This window comes from Globicephala melas, unplaced genomic scaffold (assembly GCF_963455315.2).
Source record: "Globicephala melas unplaced genomic scaffold, mGloMel1.2 SCAFFOLD_847, whole genome shotgun sequence".
NCBI lineage: Eukaryota > Metazoa > Chordata > Mammalia > Artiodactyla > Delphinidae > Globicephala > Globicephala melas.
In genome coordinates, this window is record NW_027207973.1 from 21,397 (window position 1) to 37,420 (window position 16,024).

The 16,024-nt window shown below is 67.3% G+C and overlaps 6 non-coding genes across 6 annotated transcripts; all 6 read right to left on the reverse strand.

The window, feature by feature from the left end:
- Positions 1–530: 530 nt before the first annotated feature.
- Positions 531–649, reverse strand: LOC132595925 (5S ribosomal RNA). Its single transcript, XR_009562034.1, has one exon. It is a non-coding gene; the product is annotated as a 5S ribosomal RNA (ribosomal RNA).
- Positions 650–3,345: 2,696 nt separating this feature from the next.
- Positions 3,346–3,464, reverse strand: LOC132595926 (5S ribosomal RNA). The gene has a single exon (XR_009562035.1). It is a non-coding gene; the product is annotated as a 5S ribosomal RNA (ribosomal RNA).
- Positions 3,465–6,161: 2,697 nt separating this feature from the next.
- LOC132595927 (5S ribosomal RNA) lies at positions 6,162–6,280 on the reverse strand. The gene has a single exon (XR_009562036.1). It is a non-coding gene; the product is annotated as a 5S ribosomal RNA (ribosomal RNA).
- A 2,697-nt stretch (positions 6,281–8,977) lies between these two features.
- Positions 8,978–9,096, reverse strand: LOC132595928 (5S ribosomal RNA). Its single transcript, XR_009562037.1, has one exon. It is a non-coding gene; the product is annotated as a 5S ribosomal RNA (ribosomal RNA).
- A 2,700-nt stretch (positions 9,097–11,796) lies between these two features.
- LOC132595929 (5S ribosomal RNA) lies at positions 11,797–11,915 on the reverse strand. Its single transcript, XR_009562038.1, has one exon. It is a non-coding gene; the product is annotated as a 5S ribosomal RNA (ribosomal RNA).
- A 2,700-nt stretch (positions 11,916–14,615) lies between these two features.
- LOC132595930 (5S ribosomal RNA) lies at positions 14,616–14,734 on the reverse strand. Its single transcript, XR_009562039.1, has one exon. It is a non-coding gene; the product is annotated as a 5S ribosomal RNA (ribosomal RNA).
- Between the last annotated feature and the right edge of the window lie 1,290 nt (positions 14,735–16,024).

Consider the following 16,024-nt stretch of genomic DNA (forward strand, 5'->3'; position numbering starts at 1 on the left):
CGCCACGGCCCCTCAGCCCCGGCAAGGCCACCCTTGCCCCCACACCCCCCGCCGAGCTCAGGACCCCGCCCCTGGTGGCCGGCAGGCCCGGGGAAGCGGCCCCTGCCCTCGATCCCGCTCCCGCACCCGGCCGCGGTGACACGCCAGAGGGGCGGGGTGGGGGGGGGCTTTTGTCGGAGGGAGCTGTGGAGGGACACACCGGCACACAGGTGGCGGCGCCGGGGCTGGGCGCCGGTGGGGGCGGCCAGGTGCAGGTCGAGGGGCTCGCGGGCCGAAAGGACGGCAACTGGGCCCGCGGCGGAGTCTGGGTCCGGGCCAGCCACCCCGGGAGCGTCTGGGGTGCGGCTGCCTTCCAGGGCCGCCTTCTGGCCGCCTGGCCGGCCGGGCCGGCGGGGAGCGACCCCGCCGGCGCGCGCCGTGGTGGGAGGGGCCTGAGGAGGTGGGGCCTGCAGCGGGGCCCGGCGGGGGCGGAGCCGGCGGCCCCCGCCGCGGGCGAGTAAAGGAGAAGGCGGGCGGAGCGGGAGGCAAAAAGCCTACAGCACCCGGTATTCCCAGGCGGTCTCCCATCCAAGTACTAACCAGGCCCGACCCTGCTTAGCTTCCGAGATCAGACGAGATCGGGCGCGTTCAGGGTGGTATGGCCGTAGACGGGGGCGGGGGGCCGCGGGTGGCCTCTTGAGGCCCAGTTTCGCTGGCGCTGGCGCCTTAACGCCAGCCTGGCGGCCGGCCCGCCCCGGCAGGGCCCCCTCGCCCGCCCAGGCAGGGGCAACGGAGGTCTCGGGTATCGGGCGGCGGCGGAGGGTTTGGCGACCACCTCCCAGCCCAGGGCGGCCGTGACCCAGCAAACCCTTCGGCGCTTGGCGCCCCGCCCAAGATCCCGCACGTCGCTCACAGGGACGTGGCCCCGGAGGCTTCAGGGCCCGGGGCCCGCGGTCCCTTGGGCATCGGCCCTGCCCGCCCACGCGGCCCTAGGCGCAGCCCGGCCGCAGCCCGGGCCGGCCCTCCTGCCCGACAGCAGCTGGCCCGAAGCCACCGGGAGCCACCATTGAGTCGCCACGGCCCCTCAGCCCCGGCAAGGCCACCCTTGCCCCCACACCCCCCGCCGAGCTCAGGACCCCGCCCCTGGTGGCCGGCAGGCCCGGGGAAGCGGCCCCTGCCCTCGATCCCGCTCCCGCACCCGGCCGCGGTGACACGCCAGAGGGGCGGGGTGGGGGGGGGCTTTTGACGGAGGGAGCTGTGGAGGGACATACCGGCACACAGGTGGCGGCGCCGGGGCTGGGCGCCGGTGGGGGCGGCCAGGTGCAGGTCGAGGGGCTCGCGGGCCGAAAGGACGGCAACTGGGCCCATGGCGGAGTCTGGGTCTGGAGGGCTCTGAGCCTCCATCCGCTCTGGTGCCTCGGGTCTACCGGCCCGACGCCTGGTAGCGCGACACCCCACCGGCCCAGAGACGTAGCCTCCCCAGCTGTGCTCACAGCGAGTCCAACCGCAGCCTGCATCCCTCCACGGGACACTTGGATTACTCCCGCGATCCCCACGAGGTGCGGCACCCGGCGGCCGAATGGGCTGAGATCCTGCCCTTGCGGCGCCCTGTGGCCACCTCCGCCTCCCTCACGGTACTGGCCGAGGCCTCGGACCAGCGGGCCCCGGCTCCCAGCTCAGCGCTGCTCCTCCGCCCCTCTCACCTCCTGCCCGACGTCCAGGCTACCGAGCACCCTCCACCCCCGCCCACCTTCATGCCACTCAGCCGGAACCCGGGAGGCAATGCCAACTACCAGGTGTATGACAGTCTGGTGCTGAAGCGGCAACCGCAGGAGGGCCAAGCGCGGGCCAACTCGCTGCTACCTTCCACCTCGGCCTCCAGGCCCTCTCTGCACGGGAGCCAGACTGGGAAAATGAACTTACCAGCAGCAAGTGGGGGCAGGGGCAGGGGGCGGCAGGGCATGGAGAGAGGAATAAAGAGCGCCAGAGTCCAGGAAACATTGGTGGTCTGTGGCTTGGAAGCGCCACTCCTTCTGCCAGCCTGGGTCCCTGCGCTTGGCTTCCTGCAATAAGAAGCCAGTGTCCCCTTCTTGGCCTGAGGGTCCCTTTGGTTTAGTGGCCACAGTTCTGCCAGCAGGCCCCTCCTGGTCCTATACCATGCACTAAGTACATCTGCAGCTGCAGACTCCAAACCCCTGGTCTCTGGGCACCTCCTCTGTGTCTCAGCTGTCCCTGTCCACAGAGAGCCTCATACAAGAAGTTGCTTCCAAACTGGGAGGTTCCACATCTGGGCAGGTCCAGCTCCAGGCCCAGTGAAGGGCATGAAGAAGGCTGAGGCTCTGGACTCCAGCCAGGCCTTCAGCAGGCCTCTGAGGCCAAGGTCTTCCTAGTCTCAAGAGGGGCCAAGAGACGCAATGTGTCATTTGAACAAGTGAGTCAGCGGGCGGTGAGCGAATGAATGACCGCTCGAGGGGATGTATGCCGGCCACCGGGCCCTGTTTGACTGTCCAGGCTCAGCTTACCTGACCCTGGTTACCAGGGAATGCCACTCTGGGCCCTCCTTTTCATCCCCCTCCCTCACTGTGACCTCACCACCTGCCCCATTATGACCCAGTCTGGCTCCCAGTTAAAACTGGAGGGCAGAGGGCCCAGGCAGTCCTGGGACCAACGGCCATGGGTGAGCGAAACTACTACCGAGCCGAGCCGTTCACTGGCCCCATCCCCAGGAAATGCCAGGAGCAAGGATACTCAATTCTTCTGATCCCGGTCAGCTTCATCTTGCTCAACGTGGGGATCAACATGGTGACTATGGTCAGGGCAGGATCTGTGCAGCGCGGTTGGGGGAGCCCTGGGGTCTTGAAGGGGCTGAGGTGGGAGGGCTGCTGGGGTGTGACCGGGACAAGGGTTGGATTTCAGGGCTCACCCTGCTCCCGGCCTCCCCCCTCCCCTTCTTGCCTCAACTCTGGAGGCATCTGAAGAGATTCTTGCGGGCACTTTTCAATCGTATTTTCCACAAAGGTGAGTGGGCGCCGGCGTGGGTTCAGGGGATGTGGGCCTGTCCCCTTTCTTCTATCCCTGCCTTGATTCTCAGCCCCTCAGGAACCCAGGCCCTGACCCATCTCGCCTTTCCCCACAGACAAGCAAGCCAGCTGTGTAGGCACCCATCGCATGTGCATGCGCTGCTCCGTGGATCCCAAGAACCTGTGCTCAAGAGTTTCTTCCCACTTCTGCCATCGCCCAAGCTTCCTGCTCGGGCAGGTAAACCCACCTTGACTACTGCCTGCAGCGGGGCTCGGCGGGGGCGGAGCCGGCGGCCCCCCCGCCGCGGGCGAGTAAAGGAGAAGGCGGGCGGAGCGGGAGGCAAAAAGCCTACAGCACCCGGTATTCCCAGGCGGTCTCCCATCCAAGTACTAACCAGGCCCGACCCTGCTTAGCTTCCGAGATCAGACGAGATCGGGCGCGTTCAGGGTGGTATGGCCGTAGACGGGGGCGGGGGGCCGCGGGCGGCCTCTTGAGGCCCAGTTTCGCTGGCGCTGGCGCCTTAACGCCAGCCTGGCGGCCGGCCCGCCCCGGCAGGGCCCCCTCGCCCGCCCAGGCAGGGGCAACGGAGGTCTCGGGTATCGGGCGGCGGCGGAGGGTTTGGCGACCACCTCCCAGCCCAGGGCGGCCGTGACCCAGCAAACCCTTCGGCGCTTGGCGCCCCGCCCAAGATCCCGCACGTCGCTCACAGGGACGTGGCCCCGGAGGCTTCAGGGCCCGGGGCCCGCGGTCCCTTGGGCATCGGCCCTGCCCGCCCACGCGGCCCTAGGCGCAGCCCGGCCGCAGCCCGGGCCGGCCCTCCTGCCCGACAGCAGCTGGCCCGAAGCCACCGGGAGCCACCATTGAGTCGCCACGGCCCCTCAGCCCCGGCAAGGCCACCCTTGCCCCCACACCCCCCGCCGAGCTCAGGACCCCGCCCCTGGTGGCCGGCAGGCCCGGGGAAGCGGCCCCTGCCCTCGATCCCGCTCCCGCACCCGGCCGCGGTGACACGCCAGAGGGGCGGGGTGGGGGTGGGGCTTTTGTCGGAGGGAGCTGTGGAGGGACACACCGGCACACAGGTGGCGGCGCCGGGGCTGGGCGCCGGTGGGGGCGGCCAGGTGCAGGTCGAGGGGCTCGCGGGCCGAAAGGACGGCAACTGGGCCCATGGCGGAGTCTGGGTCTGGAGGGCTCTGAGCCTCCATCCGCTCTGGTGCCTCGGGTCTACCGGCCCGACGCCTGGTAGCGCGACACCCCACCGGCCCACAGACGTAGCCTCCCCAGCTGTGCTCACAGCGAGTCCAACCGCAGCCTGCATCCCTCCACGGGACACTTGGATTACTCCCGCGATCCCCACGAGGTGCGGCACCCGGCGGCCGAATGGGCTGAGATCCTGCCCTTGCGGCGCCCTGTGGCCACCTCCGCCTCCCTCACGGTACTGGCCGAGGCCTCGGACCAGCGGGCCCCGGCTCCCAGCTCAGCGCTGCTCCTCCGCCCCTCTCACCTCCTGCCCGACGTCCAGGCTACCGAGCACCCTCCACCCCCGCCCACCTTCATGCCACTCAGCCGGAACCCGGGAGGCAATGCCAACTACCAGGTGTATGACAGTCTGGTGCTGAAGCGGCAACCGCAGGAGGGCCAAGCGCGGGCCAACTCGCTGCTACCTTCCACCTCGGCCTCCAGGCCCTCTCTGCACGGGAGCCAGACTGGGAAAATGAACTTACCAGCAGCAAGTGGGGGCAGGGGCAGGGGGCGGCAGGGCATGGAGAGAGGAATAAAGAGCGCCAGAGTCCAGGAAACATTGGTGGTCTGTGGCTTGGAAGCGCCACTCCTTCTGCCAGCCTGGGTCCCTGCGCTTGGCTTCCTGCAATAAGAAGCCAGTGTCCCCTTCTTGGCCTGAGGGTCCCTTTGGTTTAGTGGCCACAGTTCTGCCAGCAGGCCCCTCCTGGTCCTATACCATGCACTAAGTACATCTGCAGCTGCAGACTCCAAACCCCTGGTCTCTGGGCACCTCCTCTGTGTCTCAGCTGTCCCTGTCCACAGAGAGCCTCATACAAGAAGTTGCTTCCAAACTGGGAGGTTCCACATCTGGGCAGGTCCAGCTCCAGGCCCAGTGAAGGGCATGAAGAAGGCTGAGGCTCTGGACTCCAGCCAGGCCTTCAGCAGGCCTCTGAGGCCAAGGTCTTCCTAGTCTCAAGAGGGGCCAAGAGACGCAATGTGTCATTTGAACAAGTGAGTCAGCGGGCGGTGAGCGAATGAATGACCGCTCGAGGGGATGTATGCCGGCCACCGGGCCCTGTTTGACTGTCCAGGCTCAGCTTACCTGACCCTGGTTACCAGGGAATGCCACTCTGGGCCCTCCTTTTCATCCCCCTCCCTCACTGTGACCTCACCACCTGCCCCATTATGACCCAGTCTGGCTCCCAGTTAAAACTGGAGGGCAGAGGGCCCAGGCAGTCCTGGGACCAACGGCCATGGGTGAGCGAAACTACTACCGAGCCGAGCCGTTCACTGGCCCCATCCCCAGGAAATGCCAGGAGCAAGGATACTCAATTCTTCTGATCCCGGTCAGCTTCATCTTGCTCAACGTGGGGATCAACATGGTGACTATGGTCAGGGCAGGATCTGTGCAGCGCGGTTGGGGGAGCCCTGGGGTCTTGAAGGGGCTGAGGTGGGAGGGCTGCTGGGGTGTGACCGGGACAAGGGTTGGATTTCAGGGCTCACCCTGCTCCCGGCCTCCCCCCTCCCCTTCTTGCCTCAACTCTGGAGGCATCTGAAGAGATTCTTGCGGGCACTTTTCAATCGTATTTTCCACAAAGGTGAGTGGGCGCCGGCGTGGGTTCAGGGGATGTGGGCCTGTCCCCTTTCTTCTATCCCTGCCTTGATTCTCAGCCCCTCAGGAACCCAGGCCCTGACCCATCTCGCCTTTCCCCACAGACAAGCAAGCCAGCTGTGTAGGCACCCATCGCATGTGCATGCGCTGCTCCGTGGATCCCAAGAACCTGTGCTCAAGAGTTTCTTCCCACTTCTGCCATCGCCCAAGCTTCCTGCTCGGGCAGGTAAACCCACCTTGACTACTGCCTGCAGCGGGGCTCGGCGGGGGCGGAGCCGGCGGCCCCCCCGCCGCGGGCGAGTAAAGGAGAAGGCGGGCGGAGCGGGAGGCAAAAAGCCTACAGCACCCGGTATTCCCAGGCGGTCTCCCATCCAAGTACTAACCAGGCCCGACCCTGCTTAGCTTCCGAGATCAGACGAGATCGGGCGCGTTCAGGGTGGTATGGCCGTAGACGGGGGCGGGGGGCCGCGGGCGGCCTCTTGAGGCCCAGTTTCGCTGGCGCTGGCGCCTTAACGCCAGCCTGGCGGCCGGCCCGCCCCGGCAGGGCCCCCTCGCCCGCCCAGGCAGGGGCAACGGAGGTCTCGGGTATCGGGCGGCGGCGGAGGGTTTGGCGACCACCTCCCAGCCCAGGGCGGCCGTGACCCAGCAAACCCTTCGGCGCTTGGCGCCCCGCCCAAGATCCCGCACGTCGCTCACAGGGACGTGGCCCCGGAGGCTTCAGGGCCCGGGGCCCGCGGTCCCTTGGGCATCGGCCCTGCCCGCCCACGCGGCCCTAGGCGCAGCCCGGCCGCAGCCCGGGCCGGCCCTCCTGCCCGACAGCAGCTGGCCCGAAGCCACCGGGAGCCACCATTGAGTCGCCACGGCCCCTCAGCCCCGGCAAGGCCACCCTTGCCCCCACACCCCCCGCCGAGCTCAGGACCCCGCCCCTGGTGGCCGGCAGGCCCGGGGAAGCGGCCCCTGCCCTCGATCCCGCTCCCGCACCCGGCCGCGGTGACACGCCAGAGGGGCGGGGTGGGGGTGGGGCTTTTGTCGGAGGGAGCTGTGGAGGGACACACCGGCACACAGGTGGCGGCGCCGGGGCTGGGCGCCGGTGGGGGCGGCCAGGTGCAGGTCGAGGGGCTCGCGGGCCGAAAGGACGGCAACTGGGCCCATGGCGGAGTCTGGGTCTGGAGGGCTCTGAGCCTCCATCCGCTCTGGTGCCTCGGGTCTACCGGCCCGACGCCTGGTAGCGCGACACCCCACCGGCCCACAGACGTAGCCTCCCCAGCTGTGCTCACAGCGAGTCCAACCGCAGCCTGCATCCCTCCACGGGACACTTGGATTACTCCCGCGATCCCCACGAGGTGCGGCACCCGGCGGCCGAATGGGCTGAGATCCTGCCCTTGCGGCGCCCTGTGGCCACCTCCGCCTCCCTCACGGTACTGGCCGAGGCCTCGGACCAGCGGGCCCCGGCTCCCAGCTCAGCGCTGCTCCTCCGCCCCTCTCACCTCCTGCCCGACGTCCAGGCTACCGAGCACCCTCCACCCCCGCCCACCTTCATGCCACTCAGCCGGAACCCGGGAGGCAATGCCAACTACCAGGTGTATGACAGTCTGGTGCTGAAGCGGCAACCGCAGGAGGGCCAAGCGCGGGCCAACTCGCTGCTACCTTCCACCTCGGCCTCCAGGCCCTCTCTGCACGGGAGCCAGACTGGGAAAATGAACTTACCAGCAGCAAGTGGGGGCAGGGGCAGGGGGCGGCAGGGCATGGAGAGAGGAATAAAGAGCGCCAGAGTCCAGGAAACATTGGTGGTCTGTGGCTTGGAAGCGCCACTCCTTCTGCCAGCCTGGGTCCCTGCGCTTGGCTTCCTGCAATAAGAAGCCAGTGTCCCCTTCTTGGCCTGAGGGTCCCTTTGGTTTAGTGGCCACAGTTCTGCCAGCAGGCCCCTCCTGGTCCTATACCATGCACTAAGTACATCTGCAGCTGCAGACTCCAAACCCCTGGTCTCTGGGCACCTCCTCTGTGTCTCAGCTGTCCCTGTCCACAGAGAGCCTCATACAAGAAGTTGCTTCCAAACTGGGAGGTTCCACATCTGGGCAGGTCCAGCTCCAGGCCCAGTGAAGGGCATGAAGAAGGCTGAGGCTCTGGACTCCAGCCAGGCCTTCAGCAGGCCTCTGAGGCCAAGGTCTTCCTAGTCTCAAGAGGGGCCAAGAGACGCAATGTGTCATTTGAACAAGTGAGTCAGCGGGCGGTGAGCGAATGAATGACCGCTCGAGGGGATGTATGCCGGCCACCGGGCCCTGTTTGACTGTCCAGGCTCAGCTTACCTGACCCTGGTTACCAGGGAATGCCACTCTGGGCCCTCCTTTTCATCCCCCTCCCTCACTGTGACCTCACCACCTGCCCCATTATGACCCAGTCTGGCTCCCAGTTAAAACTGGAGGGCAGAGGGCCCAGGCAGTCCTGGGACCAACGGCCATGGGTGAGCGAAACTACTACCGAGCCGAGCCGTTCACTGGCCCCATCCCCAGGAAATGCCAGGAGCAAGGATACTCAATTCTTCTGATCCCGGTCAGCTTCATCTTGCTCAACGTGGGGATCAACATGGTGACTATGGTCAGGGCAGGATCTGTGCAGCGCGGTTGGGGGAGCCCTGGGGTCTTGAAGGGGCTGAGGTGGGAGGGCTGCTGGGGTGTGACCGGGACAAGGGTTGGATTTCAGGGCTCACCCTGCTCCCGGCCTCCCCCCTCCCCTTCTTGCCTCAACTCTGGAGGCATCTGAAGAGATTCTTGCGGGCACTTTTCAATCGTATTTTCCACAAAGGTGAGTGGGCGCCGGCGTGGGTTCAGGGGATGTGGGCCTGTCCCCTTTCTTCTATCCCTGCCTTGATTCTCAGCCCCTCAGGAACCCAGGCCCTGACCCATCTCGCCTTTCCCCACAGACAAGCAAGCCAGCTGTGTAGGCACCCATCGCATGTGCATGCGCTGCTCCGTGGATCCCAAGAACCTGTGCTCAAGAGTTTCTTCCCACTTCTGCCATCGCCCAAGCTTCCTGCTCGGGCAGGTAAACCCACCTTGACTACTGCCTGCAGCGGGGCTCGGCGGGGGCGGAGCCGGCGGCCCCCCCGCCGCGGGCGAGTAAAGGAGAAGGCGGGCGGAGCGGGAGGCAAAAAGCCTACAGCACCCGGTATTCCCAGGCGGTCTCCCATCCAAGTACTAACCAGGCCCGACCCTGCTTAGCTTCCGAGATCAGACGAGATCGGGCGCGTTCAGGGTGGTATGGCCGTAGACGGGGGCGGGGGGCCGCGGGCGGCCTCTTGAGGCCCAGTTTCGCTGGCGCTGGCGCCTTAACGCCAGCCTGGCGGCCGGCCCGCCCCGGCAGGGCCCCCTCGCCCGCCCAGGCAGGGGCAACGGAGGTCTCGGGTATCGGGCGGCGGCGGAGGGTTTGGCGACCACCTCCCAGCCCAGGGCGGCCGTGACCCAGCAAACCCTTCGGCGCTTGGCGCCCCGCCCAAGATCCCGCACGTCGCTCACAGGGACGTGGCCCCGGAGGCTTCAGGGCCCGGGGCCCGCGGTCCCTTGGGCATCGGCCCTGCCCGCCCACGCGGCCCTAGGCGCAGCCCGGCCGCAGCCCGGGCCGGCCCTCCTGCCCGACAGCAGCTGGCCCGAAGCCACCGGGAGCCACCATTGAGTCGCCACGGCCCCTCAGCCCCGGCAAGGCCACCCTTGCCCCCACACCCCCCGCCGAGCTCAGGACCCCGCCCCTGGTGGCCGGCAGGCCCGGGGAAGCGGCCCCTGCCCTCGATCCCGCTCCCGCACCCGGCCGCGGTGACACGCCAGAGGGGCGGGGTGGGGGTGGGGCTTTTGTCGGAGGGAGCTGTGGAGGGACACACCGGCACACAGGTGGCGGCGCCGGGGCTGGGCGCCGGTGGGGGCGGCCAGGTGCAGGTCGAGGGGCTCGCGGGCCGAAAGGACGGCAACTGGGCCCATGGCGGAGTCTGGGTCTGGAGGGCTCTGAGCCTCCATCCGCTCTGGTGCCTCGGGTCTACCGGCCCGACGCCTGGTAGCGCGACACCCCACCGGCCCACAGACGTAGCCTCCCCAGCTGTGCTCACAGCGAGTCCAACCGCAGCCTGCATCCCTCCACGGGACACTTGGATTACTCCCGCGATCCCCACGAGGTGCGGCACCCGGCGGCCGAATGGGCTGAGATCCTGCCCTTGCGGCGCCCTGTGGCCACCTCCGCCTCCCTCACGGTACTGGCCGAGGCCTCGGACCAGCGGGCCCCGGCTCCCAGCTCAGCGCTGCTCCTCCGCCCCTCTCACCTCCTGCCCGACGTCCAGGCTACCGAGCACCCTCCACCCCCGCCCACCTTCATGCCACTCAGCCGGAACCCGGGAGGCAATGCCAACTACCAGGTGTATGACAGTCTGGTGCTGAAGCGGCAACCGCAGGAGGGCCAAGCGCGGGCCAACTCGCTGCTACCTTCCACCTCGGCCTCCAGGCCCTCTCTGCACGGGAGCCAGACTGGGAAAATGAACTTACCAGCAGCAAGTGGGGGCAGGGGCAGGGGGCGGCAGGGCATGGAGAGAGGAATAAAGAGCGCCAGAGTCCAGGAAACATTGGTGGTCTGTGGCTTGGAAGCGCCACTCCTTCTGCCAGCCTGGGTCCCTGCGCTTGGCTTCCTGCAATAAGAAGCCAGTGTCCCCTTCTTGGCCTGAGGGTCCCTTTGGTTTAGTGGCCACAGTTCTGCCAGCAGGCCCCTCCTGGTCCTATACCATGCACTAAGTACATCTGCAGCTGCAGACTCCAAACCCCTGGTCTCTGGGCACCTCCTCTGTGTCTCAGCTGTCCCTGTCCACAGAGAGCCTCATACAAGAAGTTGCTTCCAAACTGGGAGGTTCCACATCTGGGCAGGTCCAGCTCCAGGCCCAGTGAAGGGCATGAAGAAGGCTGAGGCTCTGGACTCCAGCCAGGCCTTCAGCAGGCCTCTGAGGCCAAGGTCTTCCTAGTCTCAAGAGGGGCCAAGAGACGCAATGTGTCATTTGAACAAGTGAGTCAGCGGGCGGTGAGCGAATGAATGACCGCTCGAGGGGATGTATGCCGGCCACCGGGCCCTGTTTGACTGTCCAGGCTCAGCTTACCTGACCCTGGTTACCAGGGAATGCCACTCTGGGCCCTCCTTTTCATCCCCCTCCCTCACTGTGACCTCACCACCTGCCCCATTATGACCCAGTCTGGCTCCCAGTTAAAACTGGAGGGCAGAGGGCCCAGGCAGTCCTGGGACCAACGGCCATGGGTGAGCGAAACTACTACCGAGCCGAGCCGTTCACTGGCCCCATCCCCAGGAAATGCCAGGAGCAAGGATACTCAATTCTTCTGATCCCGGTCAGCTTCATCTTGCTCAACGTGGGGATCAACATGGTGACTATGGTCAGGGCAGGATCTGTGCAGCGCGGTTGGGGGGAGCCCTGGGGTCTTGAAGGGGCTGAGGTGGGAGGGCTGCTGGGGTGTGACCGGGACAAGGGTTGGATTTCAGGGCTCACCCTGCTCCCGGCCTCCCCCCTCCCCTTCTTGCCTCAACTCTGGAGGCATCTGAAGAGATTCTTGCGGGCACTTTTCAATCGTATTTTCCACAAAGGTGAGTGGGCGCCGGCGTGGGTTCAGGGGATGTGGGCCTGTCCCCTTTCTTCTATCCCTGCCTTGATTCTCAGCCCCTCAGGAACCCAGGCCCTGACCCATCTCGCCTTTCCCCACAGACAAGCAAGCCAGCTGTGTAGGCACCCATCGCATTGTGCATGCGCTGCTCCGTGGATCCCAAGAACCTGTGCTCAAGAGTTTCTTCCCACTTCTGCCATCGCCCAAGCTTCCTGCTCGGGCAGGTAAACCCACCTTGACTACTGCCTGCAGCGGGGCTCGGCGGGGGCGGAGCCGGCGGCCCCCCCCGCCGCGGGCGAGTAAAGGAGAAGGCGGGCGGAGCGGGAGGCAAAAAGCCTACAGCACCCGGTATTCCCAGGCGGTCTCCCATCCAAGTACTAACCAGGCCCGACCCTGCTTAGCTTCCGAGATCAGACGAGATCGGGCGCGTTCAGGGTGGTATGGCCGTAGACGGGGCGGGGGGCCGCGGGCGGCCTCTTGAGGCCCAGTTTCGCTGGCGCTGGCGCCTTAACGCCAGCCTGGCGGCCGGCCCGCCCCCGGCAGGGCCCCCTCGCCCGCCCAGGCAGGGGCAACGGAGGTCTCGGGTATCGGGCGGCGGCGGAGGGTTTGGCGACCACCTCCCAGCCCAGGGCGGCCGTGACCCAGCAAAACCCTTCGGCGCTTGGCGCCCCGCCCAAGATCCCGCACGTCGCTCACAGGGACGTGGCCCCGGAGGCTTCAGGCCCGGGGCCCGCGGTCCCTTGGGCATCGGCCCTGCCCGCCCACGCGGCCCTAGGCGCAGCCCGGCCGCAGCCCGGGCCGGCCCTCCTGCCCGACAGCAGCTGGCCCGAAGCCACCGGGAGCCACCATTGAGTCGCCACGGCCCCTCAGCCCCGGCAAGGCCACCCTTGCCCCCACACCCCCCCGCCGAGCTCAGGACCCCGCCCCTGGTGGCCGGCAGGCCCGGGGAAGCGGCCCCTGCCCTCGATCCCGCTCCCGCACCCGGCCGCGGTGACACGCCAGAGGGGCGGGGTGGGGGGGGGCTTTTGACGGAGGGAGCTGTGGAGGGACATACCGGCACACAGGTGGCGGCGCCGGGGCTGGGCGCCGGTGGGGGCGGCCAGGTGCAGGTCGAGGGGCTCGCGGGCCGAAAGGACGGCAACTGGGCCCATGGCGGAGTCTGGGTCTGGAGGGCTCTGAGCCTCCATCCGCTCTGTTGCCTCGGGTCTACCGGCCCGACGCCTGGTAGCGCGACACCCCACCGGCCCAGAGACGTAGCCTCCCCAGCTGTGCTCACAGCGAGTCCAACCGCAGCCTGCATCCCTCCACGGGACACTTGGATTACTCCCGCGATCCCCACGAGGTGCGGCACCCGGCGGCCGAATGGGCTGAGATCCTGCCCTTGCGGCGCCTGTGGCCACCTCCGCCTCCCTCACGGTACTGGCCGAGGCCTCGACCAGCGGGCCCCGGCTCCCAGCTCAGCGCTGCTCCTCCGCCCCTCTCACCTCCTGCCCGACGTCCAGGCTACCGAGCACCCTCCACCCCCGCCCACCTTCATGCCACTCAGCCGGAACCCGGGAGGCAATGCCAACTACCAGGTGTATGACAGTCTGGTGCTGAAGCGGCAACCGCAGGAGGGCCAAGCGCGGGCCAACTCGCTGCTACCTTCCACCTCGGCCTCCAGGCCCTCTCTGCACGGGAGCCAGACTGGGAAAATGAACTTACCAGCAGCAAGTGGGGGGCAGGGGCAGGGGGCGGCAGGGCATGGAGAGAGGAATAAAGAGCGCCAGAGTCCAGGAAACATTGGTGGTCTGTGGCTTGGAAGCGCCACTCCTTCTGCCAGCCTGGGTCCCTGCGCTTGGCTTCCTGCAATAAGAAGCCAGTGTCCCCTTCTTGGCCTGAGGGTCCCTTTGGTTTAGTGGCCACAGTTCTGCCAGCAGGCCCCTCTGGTCCTATACCATGCACTAAGTACATCTGCAGCTGCAGACTCCAAACCCCTGGTCTCTGGGCACCTCCTCTGTGTCTCAGCTGTCCCTGTCCACAGAGAGCCTCATACAAGAAGTTGCTTCCCAAACTGGGAGGTTCCACATCTGGGCAGGTCCAGCTCCAGGCCCAGTGAAGGGCATGAAGAAGGCTGAGGCTCTGGACTCCAGCCAGGCCTTCAGCAGGCCTCTGAGGCCAAGGTCTTCCTAGTCTCAAGAGGGGCCAAGAGACGCAATGTGTCATTTGAACAAGTGAGTCAGCGGGCGGTGAGCGAATGAATGACCGCTCGAGGGGATGTATGCCGGCCACCGGGCCCTGTTTGACTGTCCAGGGCTCAGCTTACCTGACCCTGGTTACCAGGGAATGCCACTCTGGGCCCTCCTTTTCATCCCCCTCCCTCACTGTGACCTCACCACCTGCCCCATTATGACCCAGTCTGGCTCCCAGTTAAAACTGGAGGGCAGAGGGCCCAGGCAGTCCTGGGGACCAACGGCCATGGGTGAGCGAAACTACTACCGAGCCGAGCCGTTCACTGGCCCCATCCCCAGGAAATGCCAGGAGCAAGGATACTCAATTCTTCTGATCCCGGTCAGCTTCATCTTGCTCAACGTGGGGATCAACATGGTGACTATGGTCAGGGCAGGATCTGTGCAGCGCGGTTGGGGGAGCCCTGGGGTCTTGAAGGGGCTGAGGTGGGAGGGCTGCTGGGGTGTGACCGGGACAAGGGTTGGATTTCAGGGCTCACCCCTGCTCCCGGCCTCCCCCCTCCCCTTCTTGCCTCAACTCTGGAGGCATCTGAAGAGATTCTTGCGGGCACTTTTCAATCGTATTTTCCACAAAGGTGAGTGGGCGCCGGCGTGGGTTCAGGGGATGTGGGCCTGTCCCCTTTCTTCTATCCCTGCCTTGATTCTCAGCCCCTCAGGAACCCAGGCCCTGACCCATCTCGCCTTTCCCCACAGACAAGCAAGCCAGCTGTGTAGGCACCCATCGCATGTGCATGCGCTGCTCCGTGGATCCCAAGAACCTGTGCTCAAGAGTTTCTTCCCACTTCTGCCATCGCCCAAGCTTCCTGCTCGGGCAGGTAAAACCCACCTTGACTACTGCCTGCAGCGGGGCTCGGCGGGGGCGGAGCCGGCGGCCCCCCCGCCGCGGGCGAGTAAAGGAGAAGGCGGGCGGAGCGGGAGGCAAAAAGCCTACAGCACCCGGTATTCCCAGGCGGTCTCCCATCCAAGTACTAACCAGGCCCGACCCTGCTTAGCTTCCGAGATCAGACGAGATCGGGCGCGTTCAGGGTGGTATGGCCGTAGACGGGGGCGGGGGGCCGCGGGCGGCCTCTTGAGGCCCAGTTTCGCTGGCGCTGGCGCCTTAACGCCAGCCTGGCGGCCGGCCCGCCCCGGCAGGGCCCCCTCGCCCGCCCAGGCAGGGGCAACGGAGGTCTCGGGTATCGGGCGGCGGCGGAGGGTTTGGCGACCACCTCCCAGCCCAGGGCGGCCGTGACCCAGCAAACCCTTCGGCGCTTGGCGCCCCGCCCAAGATCCCGCACGTCGCTCACAGGGACGTGGCCCCGGAGGCTTCAGGGCCCGGGGCCCGCGGTCCCTTGGGCATCGGCCCTGCCCCGCCCACGCGGCCCTAGGCGCAGCCCGGCCGCAGCCCGGGCCGGCCCTCCTGCCCGACAGCAGCTGGCCCGAAGCCACCGGGAGCCACCATTGAGTCGCCACGGCCCCTCAGCCCCCGGCAAGGCCACCCTTGCCCCCACACCCCCCGCCGAGCTCAGGACCCCGCCCCTGGTGGCCGGCAGGCCCGGGGAAGCGGCCCCTGCCCTCGATCCCGCTCCCGCACCCGGCCGCGGTGACACGCCAGAGGGGCGGGGTGGGGGTGGGGCTTTTGTCGGAGGGAGCTGTGGAGGGACACACCGGCACACAGGTGGCGGCGCCGGGGCTGGGCGCCGGTGGGGGCGGCCAGGTGCAGGTCGAGGGGCTCGCGGGCCGAAAGGACGGCAACTGGGCCCATGGCGGAGTCTGGGTCTGGAGGGCTCTGAGCCTCCATCCGCTCTGGTGCCTCGGGTCTACCGGCCCGACGCCTGGTAGCGCGACACCCCACCGGCCCACAGACGTAGCCTCCCCAGCTGTGCTCACAGCGAGTCCAACCGCAGCCTGCATCCCTCCACGGGACACTTGGATTACTCCCGCGATCCCCACGAGGTGCGGCAACCCGGCGGCCGAATGGGCTGAGATCCTGCCCTTGCGGCGCCCTGTGGCCACCTCCGCCTCCCTCACGGTACTGGCCGAGGCCTCGGACCAGCGGGCCCCGGCTCCCAGCTCAGCGCTGCTCCTCCGCCCCTCTCACCTCCTGCCCGACGTCCAGGCTACCGAGCACCCTCCACCCCCGCCCACCTTCATGCCACTCAGCCGGAACCCGGGAGGCAATGCCAACTACCAGGTGTATGACAGTCTGGTGCTGAAGCGGCAACCGCAGGAGGGCCAAGCGCGGGCCAACTCGCTGCTACCTTCCACCTCGGCCTCCAGGCCCTCTCTGCACGGGAGCCAGACTGGGAAAATGAACTTACCAGCAGCAAGTGGGGGCAGGGGCAGGGGGCGGC